Raw genomic sequence first — 14,964 nt, forward strand, 5'->3', positions numbered from 1 at the left:
GTTCTATATCACAAGACATTTGAATTAGAGGAAACAACAAACCAAGATCTTCAACTGTACCATCCCCAGATCTTTAAGTAGCTCATGCTCTTGTGGGATAAAGGTAAAGGTAGTTCCCTGTGCAAGCACCAGTCGTTTCTGACTCTGGGGTGGTTTGCCATTGCCTTCCCCAGTCCTCTACACTTTCCCCCCAGCAAGCTGGGTACGCATTTTACCAACCTCGGAAGGATGGAAGGCTGAGTCAACCTTTGAGCCAGCTACCTGAACCCAGCTTCCACCAGGATCAAACTCAGGTCACGAGCAAAGAGCTTGGACTGTACTGCAGCTTTACCACTCTGATAGCAGACTGATTATCTGTCAAAAGAACAGTCTCAAAAAATTCAGTTCTTTTACAGAACTACGGCTCCTATGGTTCATTGGGGAAAGTAATCACAGTTAGACTAATTTGAGACTTGTGTAATTTAATTTAATTGTATAACCAGTGCTGGAATGCAACATTAGAGGAAGGCCTTAGACTCTATGCCCTGTTGCTGGACCTCCAGAGGAACTGCTTGGCCACTGTGAGAGACAGGATGCTGAACTAGATGGACCACTGGACTGATCCAGCAAGGCTCTTCTGATGTTCTTATCATGGGAAGTCCTCATCCTCTATGCTGTGTTACTGGACCTTCAGAGGAACTGGCTGGTCACTATATGAGACATGATGTTGGATTAAATAGCCACCATGTCCTTACCTGTGGCAATATTAATTATAGTAATATTAACAAAGACCACGACTTTTTTTTTTTTGTAGCAGGAACTCCTTTGCATAGGTCACACTGCCCTGATGTAGTCAATCCTCCTGGGGCTTACAGGGCTCTTCTTACAGGGCCTGCTGTAAGCTTCAGGAGGATTGGCTCCATCAGGGGTGTGTGGCCTAATATGAAGAAGAAGAAGATATTGGATTTATATCCCGCCCTCCACTCCGAAGAGTCTCAGAGCGGCTCACAATCTCCTTTACCTTCCTCCCCCACAACAGACACCCTGTGAGGTGGGTGGGGCTGGAGAGGGCTCTCACAGCAACTGCCCTTTCAAGGACAACCTCTGCCAGAGCTATGGCTGACCCAAGGCCATGCTAGCAGGTGCAAGTGGAGGAGTAGGGAATCAAACCTGGTTCTCCCAGATAAGAGTCTGCACACTTAACCACTACACCAAACTGGCTCTCCATATATGCAAAGGAATTCCTGCTACAAAGAAAGTCCTGAGAAAGACCCTTCTTTTTCTCTATAGGAAAATGCCCCAGTTTTGAGAAGTTTTTCATTTACCTATGAGCTCTTCCTTGGGAAGCAGACTGGTCTTCTCTTTGTTAACCAGTGGAGCGCCCAGCCCTTCTCCCAAAATACCCCACACCATCAGCCGCTGACACTCCTTGATGATGGTACTGGACATCCGGTTGCTTGCAGCGTCTATGAGGGTTAATAGCCTGAAAACAGGAGGAAAGAAAAGCATGTTAAAGCAGGAAACTGTATCTGTACATATAAGTGATTAGAGAGCCAGTTTGGTGTAGTGGTGAAGTCTGCGGACTCTTATCTGGGAGAACCGGGTTTGATTCCCCACTCCTCCACTTGCAGCTGCTGGAATGGCCTTGGGTCAGCCATAGCTCTCACAGAGTTGTCCTTGAAAGGGCAGCTTCTGAGAGAGCTCTCTCAGCCCCACCTACCTCACAGGGTGTCTGTTGTGGGGGGGAAGGTGAAGGAGATTGTGACCGCTCTGAGACTCTGAGATTCAGAGTGTAGGGCAGGATAGAAATCCAATTTCTTCTTCTTCTTCTTAGCATTATGTATGAGTCTAGTGACTTGTCTCATCATTTGCCTTGTCAGCCAAGAAAATATGAGTGAAACTGTATCTGAAGAGTGAAATGTTTTTAACAGACAAGTACGTTTAGATCTGGATATTTTAACGATGTCATTTCTGAGTCACGTTTTTATCTTCTTCGTGACTGGTTGCAATCGCCTTTAGCCATGTGCAATAAATGCTTCTGTATTGCATCATGAGACGGGTACCCTTGCAAACTGAGATGCACGTCCAGGCCACATGGTCATAAAGCTCTCAAGCATCGGAACAAGGCTACAGGGTGGATGCAGTCTCAGCTTGGCCCTCACCTCTGATGGTCTGCTTCTTCCGGCCCAGAGGCCTGGCCGTCCTCAGAAGCCAGAACGTCTGTGAGCGTCTCCATCAGTCTCGCTGCCTCCCGGAGGGAAGAATGGAACGCCACCCAGTGCTCTTCCTGGCATTTGAGGTCCTGGCTCAGGGAGCGCTGCTGTCGGCTCACGCTCTCCTCGTACTCTGCAGCCAGCTGCCTTCTGTGCAGGATCTCCGCCTCTGCCTGGTTGTGACACGAAATACGGATGTCCTGGAGCCACCAAGTCAGGGGATCCACACTTACAACTAATTCCCAAGCCCTACCCCTGTGCCACATTCAGGGCAGGCCCTGCCGCTAGGCAATTTAGGCATCTGTCTAGGGTGCTGGCTTCTGGGGGGGTGCCAAATTGGATGCCCGCCATGTGACTTGGGCTTCTTTCCGTCCCCACCACCCAGGACTGCTGGAGAGGCGTGGGGTCATTGGGATTCTTCCTGCATTTCCAGCCTTGGTGTCCTGTATTCCGCCCCCCCCCCCACACACCTCCCAGGACTCCCAGAAAACTGGTTCTCGGGTGTGGGTGTGTGTGCCAGAAATTAGGCTTGCCTGGGGAGCCAGATAGTTTAGACTCAAGGTGTGATGGGGAGATCACACTTTTGGAAGCTGGTTTTAATGGCTCCCCTCCAACCAAGTAAAAATCTGGGTCCAAGTCAAGGTTGTCAACTCTGGGTTGGGAAATTCCTGGAGATGTGGGAGCAGAGGATGGGGTGGATGGAATTCGGGGAGGGACTGGAGCTCAGAGCCCACCCTCTAAAGCCACCCTGAACCAAGTGGAAAGGCAGGATATAAAAGTTTCAATAAAACAAATAGATCAACAACAACAACAACAACAAATTTTATTTGTATCCCGCCCTCCCCGCCGGAGCAGGCTAGATAAAAACAAAAGTGCTATTTTTACCAATGGAACTGATCTCTGGGGGAACTCCAGGCCCTACCTGGAGGTTGGCAGCCCTAGTTCCAGGGGCCAGGGAAATAGCTGCCTGAAGTCATAGAAGGGTGCTCTTTCCCCCTCTTTTCCTACTAAAATGAAAAGCATTTTGCTGTTTCACAACCATTGAAACCAGGGCCAATGAAAGGGGTTTCTTTGTTTGATTAATCATCTGCTAAAGACGTATTTCTGAAAGCTCAGAAGAAAGAGCCTTTCTTGGGAAATAAGTGAAACCAATGTGAAGAAAAGGATCAAAAGTTTGCACTCTTTGTTAAGCCGTTTCTAATCGTTTCTTTTGCATTCCCAATTACCCCAGAGCCACAATGACATCAGAAAGGAGATATTTGATGATAGCTACAGTTCTGTTTCCGCCATAGCCGTTAAATTCATCCTTCACCGAACGATCACTTGACTAAAGCTTTAATATATTAATCACGTTGATGAAAAAAACAAAGCTGGAGTCCAGTAGCACCTTTTAAGACCGACACAGTTTTTATTGAGAATATATTCTCTGATGAAGTGTGTTTTTAGCCCATGAAAGCTTCTCAATAAAACTGTGTTGGTCTTAAAGCTGCTACTGGACTTTCAGCTTTGTTCTATTGCTTCAGGCCAACACGACTCCCCACCTGGCTCAGTGGCTCAGAGGTAGAGCATCTGCTTGGGAAGCAGAAGGTCCCAGGTTCAATCCCTGGCATCTCCAAAAAAGGGTCCAAGCAAATAGGTGTGAAAAACCTCAGCTTGAGACCCTGGAGAGCCATGAATGGGGCTGTGGCTCAGTGGTAGAGCATCTGCTTGGGAAGCAGAAGGTCCCAGGTTCAATCCCTGACATCTCCAATTAAAAAGGGTCCAGGCAAGTAGGCGTGAAGAACCTCAGCTGGAGACCCTGGAGAGCCATGAATGGGGCTGTGGCTCAGTGGTAGAGCATCTGCTTGGGAAGCAGAAGGTCCCAGGTTCAATCCCCAGCATCTCCAATTAAAAAGGGTCCAGGCAAGTAGGCGTGAAGAACCTCAGCTGGAGACCCTGGAGAGCCATGAATGGGACTGTGGCTCAGTGGTAGAGCATCTGCTTGGGAAGCAGAAGGTCCCAGGTTCAATCCCCGGCATCTCCAAAAAAGGGTCCAAGCAAATAGGTGTGAAAAACCTCAGCTTGAGACCCTGGAGAGCCATGAATGGGGCTGTGGCTCAGTGGTAGAGCATCTGCTTGGGAAGCAGAAGGTCCCAGGTCCAATCCCCGGCATCTCCAAAAAAGGGTCCAAGCAAATAGGTGTGAAAAACCTCAGCTTGAGACCCTGGAGAGCCATGAATGGAGCTGTGGCTCAGTGGTAGAGCATCTGCTTGGGAAGCAGAAGGTCCCAGGTTCAATCCCTGGCATCTCCAAAAAAGGGTCCAGGCAGATAGGTGTGAAAAGCCTCAGCTTGAGACCCTGGAGAGCCGCTGCCAGTCTGAGAAGACAATACTGACTTTGATGGACCAAGGGTTATTATTATTATAAGGCAGCTTCATATGTTCATATATGTTCATCTACATTGATTAAAGCTTGCAACAGTAATACTGAAACAGTTTTCCGCCTCCCAACTCCACACTTGAATACGCAAAGCCCTTCACAAACACAATCTTGCAATCCTATCAGTGACCTGCAGAACCTTTTAAGTTTGCGAACTCTAGGCAGGGCCAGATTAACAATTAGGCCAAGTAGGCATTGGCCTATGGGCCCCCCCCCCACGCCTTTAGGGGCCCCAGGCCAGCTTTCCCCCCAGTTTCCCCCCCCCCCCCGCTTGCAGCCCTTCCAGCCTGCACTCGCAGCCAGCAACTGAGCTGCTCTTTGGCCGGCTTGCCTGGTGAGGCTGCTGTTGGCGTCGCCGAGTTTGTCTCTCTCTGCCTCTCCCCTGCAGCTTTGTCAAAGGGGCTTCTGAGAAGGTGCCTTCAGGCTGCAATGGGGGCAGCGGGACGCGTGCTCAGACTCTGAGATAATTTGCAACGGGGCCCCCAAGGTTTCGACTGCCTAGGCCAGGGGTGGCCAACGGTAGCTCTCCGGATATTTTTTTGCCTACAACTCCCATCAGCCCCAGCCATTGGCCATGCTGGCTGGGGCTGATGGGAGTTGTAGGCAAACAACATCTGGAGAGCTACCGTTGGCCACCCCTGGCCTAGGGACCTCCACAGGGTTTAATCTGGCAGTGACTCTGGGTTAGGAAATTCCTGGAGATTGGTGGATGAAGAGAGTCTCTGGAGAGGAGGGACCTCAGAGTGAATAATGCAGTAGAATTCACCTGCAAAGCAGCAATTTTCTCCAGGCGAATAGACCCCTGTGGCTTGAAGTTCAGTTGTAATTCTGGGAGAAGGGATGGTCATGAAACAGAAAAATTCAGTTTGTGTTGGTTTGTGGCCGAACCATGAATCAAACCACAAACCAAATTGAACTGGGAGGTTTGGGGCTTGTTGAGTAGCAGGAACTCCTTTGCATATTAGGCCACACACCCCTGATGTAGCCAATCCTCCAAGAGCTTACAAGGCTCTTCTTATGGGGCCTATTATAAGCTCCAGGAGGGTTGGCAACATCAGGGGTGTGTGGCCTAATATGCAAAGAAGTTCCTGCTACAAAAAAAGCCCTGGGGAGGTTCATTTGCAAACTGAACCAGTTCATGGTTCATGGCCTCCCAAATCCCATCGAAAGGGACCACAGACCCTTTAAATGGAGTTTGCAAAAAGTGTGAATAATACTTGTGTGGAAAGGAGGAACCTGCTCCCCATGGCTCAGCTGTTTTGTATTTTCTTGTGCAGCCCTTTTAAATTGCTCAAAGGGGGTTTCCTTTACTGGCCAGGGCTTTCAACCCCATCGGTCTTCTACCTCTGCCTTTGCTTTGGCGTAATTCCCCATTAGAGCTTTGTCCCCAGGGTCTGCTGTGTCTGGGATGCATATCCTGGCTATCCAGAGGTCTCGGAGTGAGGCTGTTTCATCCAGAAGCTTGTGGTACAAGATTTTCAGCTACAAAGGAAACGAAAGTACAGAAGATGAGTGATCTACAATGGCTGGTGTGGGTTCAGTATTGAAATATATATCGTTAGGTTTCAATATTGAAATAGATCCAGTCTGTCGCTGCAAAGTCGTCAAGAGTCCAGTAGTATCTTTAAGACTAACAAATATTATTGTAGCATAAGCTTTTGGGAAACACAGGTCTCTTCATCAGATGCAAGGTGGGCCAGGGTAAGAAGAAGAGATTGGATCTATACCCCACCCTTCACTAGCCAAAGAAGTCTCAGAGCGGCTTACAATCTCCTTTCCCTTCCCCTCCCCACAACAGACACCCTGTGAGGAAGGCGAGGCTGAGAGAGCTATGACAGAAACTGCTCTAGAGAGGAACAGCCTTGAGAGAACTTGTGGCTGATTAACGTCATTCCAGCAGGTGTATGTGGAGGAGTGGGGAATCAAATCCAGTTCTCCCAGATAAGAGTCCACGCACTTAACCACGAAACCAAACTGGTAAGTAGAAACCAGCCAGAAATATATAGGTGGTAACGGGAGGAGGGTAAGAGCTACACCTGATGAAGACTATTTCAGGTTAGTCTTAAAGGTGCTACTGGACTCATCAATATTGAAATATACATTATTAGTCTTGAAGCTGCCCCTTGGCTTTAGTTTTATTTGTCTTCAGTTTTACGCCCCGGATTCCCTGAGGATATGACAATGGTTCTCCTTTGAACAATCTTTTTCATTTTATGTATTGTTGTATTTTTTATACGGATTCTCCAAAGGGGCTAAAGATCAAAACTCCATCCTACCCTATAGGAATTGGTCTCAATAGGGAATAATGGAGTGCCCAGCAGACATTCCCCCCCCCCCCCGCCAAGTTCTGATGACCTTGAAATGGGAAAAGGCCTCCAAACCGAGGAATCCCCTGCCCCCAGGATTGGAAACTCTAGATTCAGGTGAAGGCAAGAGACCTTTAGAGGTGGTTTGCCATTGCTTTGTGGCCCTGAACTCCCTTAGTACTACTCAAGTACTACCCAGGGCCACTGAGGTCAGGGCACTGCTAATAACAGAGGAAAAGGAAAGGTCCTCTGTGCAAGCACCAGTCGTTTCCGACTCTGGGGTGACGTTGCTTTCACGTTTTCACGGCAGACTTTTTACGGGGTGGTTTGCTGTTGCCTTCCCCAGTTTTTTATACTTTCCCCCCAGCAAGCTGGAGACTCATTTGACTGACCTCAGAAAGGATGGAAGGCTGAGTCAACCTCGAGCCGGCTACCTGAAAACCCAGCTTCTGCCGGGAATCAAACTCAGGTCGGGAGCGGAGAGTTCAGATCACAGTACTGCAGTACTGCTGCTTTGCCACTCTGCGCCATGGGGCAGAGTAGAGAGAGGAGGGACAAAGAAAAGAATACAGTTACCTCTTCTTTAAATTGGCTCAGTTTGGCTGTAACTGCCAGAGACTGTGTAAGAAGAATTTCAAAGAAGATGTTGGTATTGAAGGAATCCAAGTCAATCAGGTCCTCGGAGTTCCACATTTCGCACTTCTCTAGGCAGAGAACGGCAATGAATGCACAAGTCCAAGAACACATCATTTATTGTTAATTTACCTAGTTGCAAAAAAACCCTCAGATCCCACTTGTTAACCCTAGGGGTGCCTGGCAGTTAGGAAGGATCAACGATAACAGATTCAAGGAAAGGTCCCCTATGCAAGCATCAGTCGTTTCCGACTCTGGGGTGATGCTGCTTTCACAACGTTTTCACGGCAGACTTTTTACAGTGTGGTGGTTTGCCATTGCCTTCCCCAGTCATTCACACTTTCCCCCCAGCAAGCTGGGTACTCATTTGACCGACCTCGGAAGGATGGAAGGCTGAGTCAACCTGGAGCCGGCTACCTGAACCAGCTTCCGCTGGAATCGAACTCAGGTTGTGAGCAGAGAGTTCAGATCACAGTCCTGCAGTACTGCTGCTTTACCACTCTGCAGCTATAGTGGCTGCAGCTATAATGAAGCAACAATAACAATAAATAAGAAAAGGTAAAATGGAAAAGTAGGTGGAAGGAGAAGGCTACAAGAGAAAAGAAAGACTCTCGTACATGATATATATGTGTGTTGACAGAAGCACGGTTACTTGGAATCAAGTCCCACTGAAATTAGTTGTAAAGCAAATTACTCTTCACGTTCCACAGGTAGGAAAGCTGGAGCCCATTGAAAGTGAAAAGCCTGTGGGTGACAACTTTCCTAGCACCCGGCAAGTGATTTTAGAAAGTGGGCATTGGCGAGTGGAGCTGTTGCCCAGCAGGCAGGACTCTTTTTAAAAGAAAAAACCCAGCAGGAACTCATTTGCGTATTAAGCCACACCCTCTGATGCCCAGCCAGCTGGAACTGCATTCCTGTGCGTTCCTGCTCAAAAAAAGCGCCCTGCCAGCATTAAAAAGATTAAAAGGCATCCTATTTTGAACAGAGCTTCCGCCTGAAATTTTGAATGAGTTCTATATAAACTTGCTCCCTGATATTTTGAGGTGTTGTTGTGGCAGCCATTTTAGGATTGGCTCCACCTCCTATGGCAGCCATCTTATGATTGTACCCACTGTCCTGCGTCAGAGTTCCAAAGGTACCCCCAGATTCAAAAAGGTTGGTGGCTCCCGATCAAATCAGATGTGCCCTATAAAGGTGGCAAATAGAATTTAGGGTGTATCTTGTCAAGCAGAATTATCTAAAGGATGCATCCACCAAATGTGATTAAATGAGAACAGTGGACTTTTTCATTTGTGTCGTAGGCAAGGCTTTTTTGTAGCCAGAACTGCTTTGTATATTAGGCCGCACACCCTTGATGTAGCCAATCCTTACAGAACTTACAGGAGGCCCCGTACGAAGAGCCCTGTAAGCTCTTGGAGGATTGGCTACATCAAGGAGGTGTGGCCTAATATGCAAAGGAGTTCCTGCTACAAAAAAAGCCCTGGCCGTAGGCTTCTTGGTGCTCAGACCTCTCTTCTCCACCTGGTTGGAACTCTCATCCAGGTTGTTCTTCTTCTGCGTCCCAGGGTGATATTTCTTGACAGTAATGACCATGGATCCTCGGGAGGAATATTTGTCGAGATTATATTTCTGCTGCAGCTTTCGGAACCGAGGGCAGGGGCTTCCATTCCTGGGCCAGCTGACGGCTTGACAAAGGAGCTGCAACGAACCACAGCAAAAGTGCATAAGGAAGGGGAAACACCACCCGATCTCGAGAGGAACTTTTACACAGTTGCATTACCGGGGGAGGGGGAGTTAACTCACAATTAGTAACAGGCAGACGATGAGAAGGAGGAAGAGTCCAATTATTATCCCGCTAATGACCGGCCAATCGGTTTGCAGTACGAGATCTGGGATCTTTGCGATCCCAACTTGCACGACGTGTCTCGGAGTTGATGGGAGGAAGGGTCCCTCTTCATAACACTGCCCGCCGTATGGCAGAACTTGGACATACTTCATGAAATAAAGATATGCACAGAGAAAGCAGGTCGAACATAAGAAGAAGATGATATTGGATTTATACCCTGCCCTCCGCTCTGAATCTCAAGAGTCTCAGAGTGGCTCACCATCTCCTTTATCTTCCTCCCTCTCAACAGACATCCTGTGAGGTAGGTGGGACTGAGAGAGCTCTCCCAGAAGCTGCCCTTTCAAGGACAGCTCTGTGAGAGCTATGATTAATCCAAGGCCATTCCAGCAGCTTCAAGTGGAGGAGTGGGGAATCAAACCCGGTTCTCCCAGATAAGAGTTTGTGCACTTAACTCTTACACCAAACTGGATAAGGCATTGGATAGCTTCTTGCTGGACTGGATGGGCCATCGGCCTCATCCAACATGGCTTTTCTTATGTTCTTAAGACAGACAGAGGGGTTTAAACGCGCTTGCATTGGGGCTCTGACTCCTCTGTGGGTCATGCAGGAAGGAAGATTTAGGGTGTTTTTACATTCAGTTTGATCCAGAGTTTTAAAGTCTTCAAATTGCCTGCCACCATTCTGGTTTAATTATTTTCCTTTTACATTAGTGGATTTGCTCTGCTCATTTTGCATAGCCAAAATTCTATATTTCCTGCTGAAAGTGTTTCAATTTTTTTTTGGGGGGGGGGGTTCTGTGATCAGAGGGCAGACGGAATACCAGTGCTTAGTTAAATGTATACGATTGCTTGGAAAAACAATACAAATTTAAATTACAAGATGAGGCAAGCAATGACATGTAAAAATGTCAAGCGCTGTCAGTTCTCATGCAAATTACTGCACCTTGTGGCTTTTGGAGGAGTCTTTTAAAATGCCTGAAAACTTCTACGATACAAGTTTGAAACGCCTGTAGAGAAATGACCGGATCAAAACTAGTTTTGAGAAAAACGTTGCAGCAGCAGCGCCAGAACTCATCTCACCGAAACAAATGTAGATGCTTCGGGCAGCAACGATGCAAAACAGTTGTGAGAACGTTAGGTAATGTAAAAGGTGAGTTTCCAGTGCAGTGTTAGAGTTGCAAACTGCCAGTGTAAAAACACCGATAGAAAACAGACTGCAGATGGGAACGTTTCCTCTAATTCCACCCCCTCCACACTGAGTGAAGCAGTTCACATCCTGAGCAGAATATATGTATGTGTGTATGTGTGTGTGTGTGTGTATGTACACACACACATATATTGGCCACTGTGTGACACAGAGTGTTGGACTGGATGGGCCATTGGCCTGATCCATCATGGCTTCTCTTATGTTCTTATGTGACACAGAGTGTTGGACTGGAAGGGGCCATTGGCCTGATCCAACATGGCTTCTCTTATGTGACACAGAGTGTTGGACTGGAGGGGCCATTGGCCTGATCCAACATGGCTTCTCTTCTGTTCTTATGTGACACAGAGTGTTGGACTGGAGGGGCCATTGGCCTGATCCAACATGGCTTCTCTTATGTGACACAGAGTGTTGGACTGGAGGGGCCATTGGCCTGATCCAACATGGCTTCTCTTCTGTTCTTATGTGACACAGAGTGTTGGACTGGAGGGGCCATTGCCTGATCCAACAGGGCTTCTCTTATGTTCTTATGTGACACAGAGTGTTGGACTGAATGGGCCACTGGCCTGATCCAACATGGCTTCTCTGATGTTCTTCTGTGACACAGAGTGTTGGACTGGATGGGCCATTGGCCTGATCCAAAATGGCTTCTCTTATGTTCTTAATGAGCCACCACTCACCCGCACAGCTTAGAGGGAACACTGCTTGTGAACAGAGACTATTGCACTGTATTTGAAACCCTCCGCTGTAAGCAATAGTAAACAACACACACCGTTGCCCTGAAACAAACCATTCTTTTGTGCTGGTTGCTGCTGAGCCTGAAGACGAAAGTTCCTGGATCGTGAAACTGGTAAAAGAAAAGGAGGACACGGTGGGAACTGGAGGCCAGCTTGGTTTCCTCGGCAAGGCTGCGGAACCCTCCCAGTCGAACTCGCCGTTCGTGTTATACAGGTTGTTGCTAGAGGAACAGATACAAGACAATGTTGGTTGCCAGCATGGCCTTAAATCCGGAACGAGGAACTGGCATCTGCATTGTGTGTGCTTCCATGGAGATGGCAAGCCAACATTTTGCCAAGAGGGCTGAAGGACAGGCAATCACAGCGCGGTTTTATTCGGTGGATGATAACAACTGTCCACAGCCTGACAGCCATCTCGATCCATTGCTAAATGTGTACAAGGTCTTTTTTCCTTGCTCTTAAGAAGTGCACTTTAGCATCTCAAGTAGCATAATAAAAAATTCCTCCCTCCTCAAAAAAATCACATTAGACCAGGGGTGGCCAAACTGTGGCACAGGAGCCACATGTGGCTCTTTCACGCATATTGTGTGGCTCTTGAAGCCCTCGCCATCCTGTCAGCCAGCTTGGAGAAGACATTTGTCTCCTTAAATCACTTCTCCAAACCAACCAGCAGTTTGGAGAACGTTAAAGTTGCTTTCTTTCCACCACTCCCTCCTCCCTCTTCCCCATCTATTTTCCTTCCTTCCTTCCTTCCTTCCTTCCTTCCTTCCTTCCTTCCTTCCTTCCTTCCTTCCTTCCTTCCTTCCTTCCTTCCTTCCTTCCTTCCTTCCTTCCTTCCTTCCCTCTTCTGCCTTTCACACCAGCGGGGACTCAAAGCAGCTTACATCCTTCTCCTTTCCTCCATTTTATCTCAGCAGGTTAGCTGAGATCATGTGATCTCACATCACCCTGCAAGATTTCATGGCTGAGAGGGGCTTCAAACCTGGATTTCCCAGATCCTAAGCAATCCAGTACACTAGGCTGGCTCTCCTAAATGTATGTCAACATTTTTTGTGACGGTGGTGGTCTCATGCAGTCAAGTTTCTAGCAGGTTCAGAATGGATACCCACACGTCATAAACAGGATAATGTTCCTTGGAAACTATGAACAAGATCGAGTCATGGATTTTGAGGCATGTGGTTGGGTTGAGGATGCCAGAAAACGTAATTTTCAGTGTCGAATTGGACGGCTGCATTTTTGCCCCGTAAAATCTAGAATCTTCTCTGTCAGGATTGCCTGTGAAAACACAAAAGTTCAGTGAAATCTGCTCTCTGAGCTGGACCCCCTTTACAAGCTAACAGCACGTGCGATTATTTCTCACAGTTTTGCGATTTTGCTAAAGAGGCTTACCTGAGGAAGCTGTGGATCTCTGCAGCACATTTTGGAGCCTGCCATGCTCTCACTTAAGGCAAGGAAGGAGAGTAGTAACTCTGGTTCAGGACTGTATATTCCCAAAAACCCATTTCCTGAAAAGAAATTTTAAAAGAAATTGGTCATGGCCTTAGTCTCATAACATGAGCTGGCTTTCCTTAGCCTGCTGTATGCTCTGATTAGCCCCAATTCTGGCCATCTCATTTAAAGGGACGGCACACCTTTTCAATTCCTTCCTTCCATAGGAAATAACGAAGGATAGGGGCACCTTCTTTTGGGGCTCATAGAATTGGACCCCCTGGCCCAATCTTTTGAAATTTGGGGGGTATTTTGGGGAGAGGCACTAGATGCTATAATGAAAATTTGGTGCCTCTACCCCAAAAAACAGCCCCCCAGAGCCCCAGATACCCACAGATCAATTCTCCATGATTTTCTATGGGAATAAATCTCCATAGGGAACAATAGAGTTCCAGCAGACATTTCCCTCCCCCGCTTTCTGATGACCCTGAAGCGGGGGGAAGGGTCTCCAAACCGGGGGATCCCCTGCCCCCACCTGGGGATTGGCAACCCTAGCATATTGCCAGCTCTGAGTTGGGAAATAGCTGGATATTTTGGAGGTGGACCTGGGGGGAGGGGCAGGGTTTAGGGAGTCAAGAGAAGGGACCTCAGCTGGGTATAATGGCATAGAATCCTCCCTCAAAGTTGGGGAGCTGGTCTATTGTAATAGCAAGAGATCTCCAGGTACCAGCTGGAGGTTGGCAGCCCTGTCTCCAAAAACCAATCTCAAAGCAAATGGCCTACACAAAGTGAAATCAATGTTACTTAAGATCAATGTTGTTTCTGTTAGCTTAGTCTGATCTTGAAATTTAATCAGCTTTCCGTACTAACCGACTTCACAGGGGTTATTGAGAGGACAAATTGGGAATTCGTTATTCCACCTTCATTTCCTTGAAGAAATGCATCTGAAGGCAGCATGATAAAAGCATTCAAAAGCGACTTTTATGCATAGTTTGCATAATTAAAGGAGGAAGAATATAAATTAGAATAGGGATCCCTGACTTCTTTTGAGCACTTTTGGAAACATTCTGACGCAGCATGGTGGGTGCAGCTACAAAATGGCTGCCGCAGGAGGCAGAGCCAAACACAAAATGGCTGACACAACTCGCCTTCAGTTACACAATGAATATACTTGTGCTGTGACGGCAGCTGGTGCTCAAGCAGAGTTGCCAGGACTTGGTTGGAAAATACCTGGAGACTTTGGGGTGAATCCAGATGAGGGTGGGGTTTGGGGAGGGGCCTCAGCATGCTACAAGGCCATAGAATCCACCTTTCAAAGCAGCCATTTCCTCCAGGGGAGCTGATCTCTGCCAGCTGGAGATCAATTATAAAAGTGGGAGATCTCCAGGCCTCACCTGGAGGCTGGCAACCCTATAAGTGATTTTTTTAAAAAATGTGCACAGCTGAACTGATCTTGAATAACCAATCAGAAGCTCTGCCACTTGGCCTTGCCCATTTCCTGAAAACAATTGATGGGCACCCGGAATCAGTGGAAGAAAGCTGTGAGGGAAAGATGGACTTTCTTCCTTACCATTTGCTTTAACGACATATACAGGATGGGCTGCCTTATTCTCCTCTGAAGCACAGTCCTTCATGAGCTTGGAAACCCAGCACATGTGGAGAAGCTGTAATCTCTTCTAATGATATGTTCACCTAAAAAGAATGTGAAAAGGAAGTCCTGGGACACTGGTTTTACATTTCCAAATGCACGCGTGTGGATGACAGCCCAAATTAGTCTACTTGATGGGATTCAACAGAACAGAGTAATTTTTGGAACAATCAGGGATACGGAATCTCGGTGCCTTTCAGTTCTCACAAACAAGTGCTGAGCATGTGAACAGATTCTTGCTGCTATTCAGACTGCACAGGGTGGGGTGGGTATTCACCTGACAGAATGCTTCCATATGGGGAAAAAAATAAAACAGAAGAAGATGATGATGATGATGAAGATGATGATATTGGATTTATATCCCACCCTCCACTCCGAAGAGTCTCAGAGTGGCTCACAATCTCCTTTACCTTCCTCCCCCACAACAGACACCCTGTGAGGTAGATGAAGATATTGGATTTATATCCCGCCCTCCACTCCGAAGAGTCTCAGAGCGGCTCACAATCTCCTTTACCTTCCTCCCCCACAACAGACACCCTGTGAGAGGTGGAGA

General features: G+C 47.6%; 1 non-coding gene across 1 annotated transcript; it reads left to right on the plus strand.

The window, feature by feature from the left end:
- Positions 1–4,411: 4,411 nt before the first annotated feature.
- On the plus strand, positions 4,412–4,483 carry TRNAP-GGG (transfer RNA proline (anticodon GGG)). The gene has a single exon. It is a non-coding gene; the product is annotated as a tRNA-Pro (tRNA).
- Positions 4,484–14,964: the final 10,481 nt, after the last annotated feature.

The sequence above is a fragment of the Heteronotia binoei genome, chromosome 12 (genome assembly GCF_032191835.1).
Source record: "Heteronotia binoei isolate CCM8104 ecotype False Entrance Well chromosome 12, APGP_CSIRO_Hbin_v1, whole genome shotgun sequence".
Classification (NCBI taxonomy): Eukaryota; Metazoa; Chordata; class Lepidosauria; order Squamata; family Gekkonidae; genus Heteronotia; species Heteronotia binoei.